A 6,079-nucleotide genomic window follows, 5' to 3' on the forward strand; every position below is an offset into this window, starting at 1 on the left:
TCAGTCATTGTCTGCATTTGCAGGGGCAGCCTAAATGGTGACCGTGTTACAGCTGTGTTCTTTGCCTTTATTTTTAGGAGGTCCAGGCAGATAGCAGCAGTCAAGGCCAAGTGTGCCAGGTGAGCAGTGGACCAAAGCAGTTGTTCTTGCTAAGCTTTCCGTTTTTGGTGTGACTCTAAGCATCCATTCTTGTTTGTGTGCTTTAGGGAATCGACTCGGAGTACGCATACCTCTGTCACCAACCGGCTGATGGATCAGGTTTCATGCACTTTGGATCTCTCTGGAAGCATTACAGGACCCTGTGACGGAGCCTTCCAATCCTGCATTTCAAGGTCCCATCTGAGCAGCCCTGAGGAATGGCTGCGGAGTTGCGGTGAGTCCGGGAGGTAGGGAGGGGGGTGTGAGAGTACAGTCATGTTTCAGCAATGTCATGTCGCCTTGTCTCCACTTAACCTAGGCGTACCCTGCAATGACGGCGTCGGAATCCAAGCACGTCTGAAGCGTGCAGGCCAAGAACCCGGGCATTCTGAGGAGAACGGTGAGTAGCAGAATTACAAGTTTTTGGCCGATGTGCTGTTCAGACCGTGCTCTGATGTTTAGTTTTCTTTGTCTTGGCAGACCCAGAGGTGACAGCTGGAACTTAGCAGACAGGCAGATGGCCACCTTCTACACTCAAGAGGGATTTGCATCCGCAGCTGCGTACAAGATAAGTGGAGGGTTATGACCCACAGAGGGGATGAAAGAGGGGTGCTGGGTTGGGACTTTCTAGAAGGGGTTTTTGTGTCAGTTTTGGAGACAGGGATGTGCAAGAAGCATCTCCTTAGGCCACCTAAAGGGAAAGTGTCTGTTTTGATCACAGTGCTGAGGTGCTCAGGGCAGAGCAGTTCCGGTGTGTGTCCTGTCACTTGTCTCTGGTGCACTCTGTGTTCTTTTGATCTCTCAGTCCTTTCTTCTCTTCAAAAGCTCTCTGTCCCTGTCTTGTGTCACGGGTGTCTGCACATATTTTTCCTGGAGCTGCTCTGCCCTGCTGCATAGCCTGTAATAGCACAAGTCCTGGGGACTTGAAATTGGTAATGCCGGGTGTAGTTGGGCTTTAGATTGTATCAGGAGTTTGCCATAACATGTTTGTAATTTGAGCAAAGGACCACAGCCCAGTACTCTCATGTTTCAGCAATGCCATGTTGTCTTGTCTCCACTTAACCTAGGTGTACCCTGCGATGATGGCATCAGAGTCCAAGCACGCTTGAAGTGTGCAGGCCAGGAACCCAGGCATTCTGAGGAGGATGGTGAGTAACAGATTTACCAGGTTTTAGCCGATGTGCTGCTAAGACCATGCACTGATGTTTAGTTTTCTCTCTCTCGGCAGACCAAGAGGTGACAGCTGGAACTTAGCAGACCGGCCCATGGCCGTCTTCTGGACCCAACAGGCATTTGCTGCGTGCAAGATAAGTTGAGGGTTATGACCCACAGAGGGGATGGAAGTGGGTGCTGAGTTAGGACTTCCTAGAAGGGGTTTTTGTGTCAGTTTTGGATAAGAGGATGTCCAAGAAGTGTCTCCTTCAGCCACCTAAAGGGAAAGTGTCTGTTTTGACCACAATGCTGAGGTGCTCAGGGCAGAGCAGTTCCTGTGTGTGTCCTGTCACTTGTCTCTGGTGCACCCTATTATCTTTGCATCTCTCAGTCCTTTTTTCTCCTCAAAAGCTCTCCCTGTCCTGTGTCACGGGTGTCTGCACGTATTTTTCCTGGAGCTGCTCTGCCCTGTTGCATAGCCTGTAATAGCACAAGTCCTGGGGACTTGAAATTTGTAATGCAGGGTGTAGTTGGGCTCTAGATTGTATGGGGATATTCATATAACTTTTTGCTGCAGCTAAATTTTCCTGCATCTGTTTGACACTAGTCTTAAGTTCCTTTCAGATGCAGACAGTTCAAATCTGCGGCAGAGGGCCCCAGTCCTGGGGGAGGGTGTTGCCATGAGCGGGTCAGTCATTGTTTGCATTTGCAGGGGAAGCCTCAATGGTGAATGTGTTACCACAGTGTTCTTTGCCTTTATTTTTAGGAGGTCCAGGCAGACAGCAGCAGTCAAGGCCAAGTGTGCCAGGTGAGCAGTGGACAGAAGGAGTTGTTCTGAATCAGGTCTCAATTTCTGGTGCAATTCTAAGCATCCATTCTTGGTTCCTTTGTTTTATTTTAGGCGGTCGTCTTGCAAGATGTCTCCGGTCCGGATGTCGAAGGCCAGGTGGGTTCAAGTGTAAGGTCTGGGTGTGTGTATTTTTCAGGTCAGGGGGATGTTGTTTTCACAGTTTCTCAGTGTGGGTTTTTTTTGCTTTGTGTTTTTGCAGGTGCTGTCGCTGCCCGAGCTGTGTGAAGGAACAGAGGCGAGCGGGTGAGTTGGCATTTAGGCACGGTGACTCACAGGTGACCGTTATGCAGCAGCATGTTTAAGCGTGTACCTTTTTGTTTTCCAGGTATCCTCCAGGCAGCCGGTGGAGTCAAACTGAGATTTCAGGTGAGCCGGGGCAGCGGTGTGTCAGAGTTTCGGGGATTTCTCTTTTTGTGCGCACTAGTTGAATTTTCCGTTTTGTCTTAGGTACCCTGAGGAGGAGCGTAGCTGAAGTTTGGAAACGGGAGCACCGAAGCTGATGCAGAGAACGTCTCGCCGTCCACATCCAACTGACATGGGATTCCATCCGGTCATCTTGCAAAAGCTAAGTGCTGGGGCCAGTAGGTGGGAGCTGGGGGGGAAAACCTTTACTAGCGCAGGAGGCTATTTGATGTTAGCTCAGAGAAGAGGCCCATAGTGGGACGGGCCCCTCGGGAGCAAAGGGAGAGGGTTTCTCCTCAGCCCCCCCCAGAGTCGTCGCCGGGCAGGGCAGTTCCGATCCCTATCCGCGTTCTCGTGACGTTCGCATCGGCGGCCTTCTTCGACTCTCGACGTCGTCGTGGATCTCTTCACCATAGGAGCACGCCTTCACGTCCGCAGCTATAGCCACGGTCACCCCGTAGTCATTTCTTCCTTCTCTAGGCCTACTGAGCTTCTTAGGCTTCCTCTTAAGTGCTTTGGCACTAACATCTTGAAAGGAGTTACACATCATCATCAAGTGCTATTGCCCTAGGGCTCTCTTTCCTTTGGCATCATCAGCCCATGGCTCATCTTGGCTTAGGAATCTTGGGTCCATAAGATGAAATTGCCAGGCAGTTTCCACTTGTGTCCGTGTCCCGTTGTCTGTGTCCGTGTCCCGTTGTCTGTGTCATAGGTCTTTGTTACATCTCCATGCTTTAGCAGCATCATTTTTTTGCCGTATCGGCCATATTTTGCTCACATACCTTTCCGGATATCAATTATTCCGGCATCTTTACATATTTACTTTTTTGGGACCGAAAGATGTACACGAGATGTTCTCATTCATCTTCATTCTCAGTTTTGGTAGCCTTTCTCTCGGACTTCCGTACAGAGCTTATTAGCCCCTCATCACCTGACCACAGTAGTTCTGTAGCATCTGCCTTCTCAAAGGATATAGGGCTTAAAAATTAGTCTTCTGGAGAATTGTATCAAGTCCTCACTTATCTCTTATCTCCGTCAGCTTATGTCGCGCCTACCTACGTCGGCTTATATCGTACACGCGCATGTTACGCCTACCTAGGTTGTCTTACGTTGTTTGCGCTTATACTGTATGTACCTAATGTTGGCTTATGTTGTTTGCGCTTATACTGTATGTACCTAACGTTGGCTTATGTTGTTTGAGCTTATACTGTATGTACCTACCTTGGCTTATGTTGTTTGCGCTTATACTGTATGTACCTAACGTTGGCTTATGTTGTTTGAGCTTATACTGTATGTACCTACCTTGGCTTATGTTGTTTGCGCTTATACTGTATGTACCTAACGTTGGCTTATGTTGTTTGCGCTTATACTGTATGTACCTAACGTTGACTTATGTTGTTTGCGCTTATACTGTATGTACCTACCTTGGCTTATGTTGTTTGCGCTTATACTGTATGTACCTACCTTGGCTTATGTTGTTTGCGCTTATACTGTATGTACCTACCTTGGCTTATGTTGTTTGCGCTTATACTGTATGTACCTAACGTTGACTTATGTTGTTTGCGCTTATACTGTATGTACCTAATGTTGGCTTATGTTGTTTGCGCTTATACTGTATGTACCTAACGTTGGCTTATGTTGTATGCACCTCTGTTGTGCCAATTAGGATCGGAGCTGCCCTGCCCGGCCACGTAGTCACGCTTAGGTAGAGCAGTTATAAAACTTTGCCATTCATCTGTCCTCTACGGGGTTTCGGGTACAACAGCGATGGGCCCAGAGTCTGTATAGCTCCTAGCTCTCAGATAGTCAGTCATTGACCGCCTCCCCTTGTCTCATAGGTCGCCGGGTGCCTACAGAATTTCCCGGAATCTACCATTCGACATCGAGGAGCTGCGGTCAGAAGATGCGTCTAAGCATATTCTTCAGCGTATTCTTTCAGGTAAGGGTGGCAGCCAGCCTGTCAGCAGAAGAACGTGTGAGACTGCGATTGTCTGTGTCTGTCTGTAAGGGTTTGTGTGTACTTATGTCTGCAGCTGTGTGTCTGCAGCAGTTATAACCTTGTGTGTATTGCCTTTCAGGTTTTTCCACTCATTTTTAAATTTAGAATAAAAAATCCCCAGCCGGGGGGTTTTTTTTTTTTTCCCCCCGGCTGGGTTTTTTTTTCCTCGGTCCCGGCCGGTCAGCGAGGCGACGTTCATCGCCAAAGTTAGGGCGCCGACCGCCCCGGGACCGAGGTTTTCGTCAGGCAGGAGGATTTTTTGGGAGTCTCCCGGGAGCCACGTTCCCGAGGAGCGTCACGCCCGAGCGTCGGCGGCCAGGGCTTAGCGGAGCGGTTGAGATGAGAGCGAGGGCGGGTTTGCGTGTAAGCCGAAGGAGTGCTGTGTGTGTGAAGCAGTCATAACCTTGTGCATATTGCCTTTCAGGTTTTTCCACTCATTTTTAAATTTAGAATAAAAAATCCCCAGCCGGGGGGTTTTTTTTTTTTTCCCCCCGGCTGGGTTTTTTTTTCCTCGGTCCCGGCCGGTCAGCGAGGCGACGTTCATCGCCAAAGTTAGGGCGCCGACCGCCCCGGGACCGAGGTTTTCGTCAGGCAGGAGGAATTTTTGGGAGTCTCCCGGGAGCCACGTTCCCGAGGAGCGTCACGACCGAGCGTCAGCGGCCAGGGCTTAGCGGAGCGGTTGAGATGAGAGCGAGGGCGGGTTTGCGTGTAAGCCGAAGGAGTGCTGTGTGTGTGAAGCAGTCATAACCTTGTGCATATTGCCTTTCAGGTTTTTCCACTCATTTTTAAATTTAGAATAAAAAATCCCCAGCCGGGGGGTTTTTTTTTTTTTCCCCCCGGCTGGGTTTTTTTTTCCTCGGTCCCGGCCGGTCGGCGAGGCGACGTTCATCGCCAAAGTTAGGGCGCCGACCGCCCCGGGACCGAGGTTTTCGTCAGGCAGGAGGATTTTTTGGGAGTCTCCCGGGAGCCACGTTCCCGAGGAGCGTCACGACCGAGCGTCGGCGGCCAGGGCTTAGCGGAGCGGTTGAGATGAGAGCGAGGGCGGGTTTGCGTGTAAGCCGAAGGAGTGCTGTGTGTGTGAAGCAGTCATAACCTTGTGCATATTGCCTTTCAGGTTTTTCCACTCATTTTTAAATTTAGAATAAAAAATCCCCAGCCGGGGGGTTTTTTTTTTTTCCCCCCGGCTGGGTTTTTTTTTCCTCGGTCCCGGCCGGTCAGCGAGGCGACGTTCATCGCCAAAGTTAGGGCGCCGACCGCCCCGGGACCGAGGTTTTCGTCAGGCAGGAGGATTTTTTGGGAGTCTCCAGGGAACCACGTTCCCGAGGAGAGACGACGCCTCAGGGGTCAGAATGCAGTTGCAGCGAATGTGAGTTTGTGTGCAACAGGAAGGGGGCGTGCAGGTCGGCCGAGAGTTTCGTGCCGTTTTTGTTCCGGGCGTGTCATAACAATAAAAGCGTAAAGGGCTCGTCTGAAACAGTTATATTGCGTCAATATGTATTTGGCTTGTAGTACATTATATTGTTCTGTATCTGCAGTTG

Source organism: Lonchura striata, chromosome 2 (genome assembly GCF_050655825.1).
Source record: "Lonchura striata isolate lonStrDom1 chromosome 2, ASM5065582v1, whole genome shotgun sequence".
Classification (NCBI taxonomy): Eukaryota; Metazoa; Chordata; class Aves; order Passeriformes; family Estrildidae; genus Lonchura; species Lonchura striata.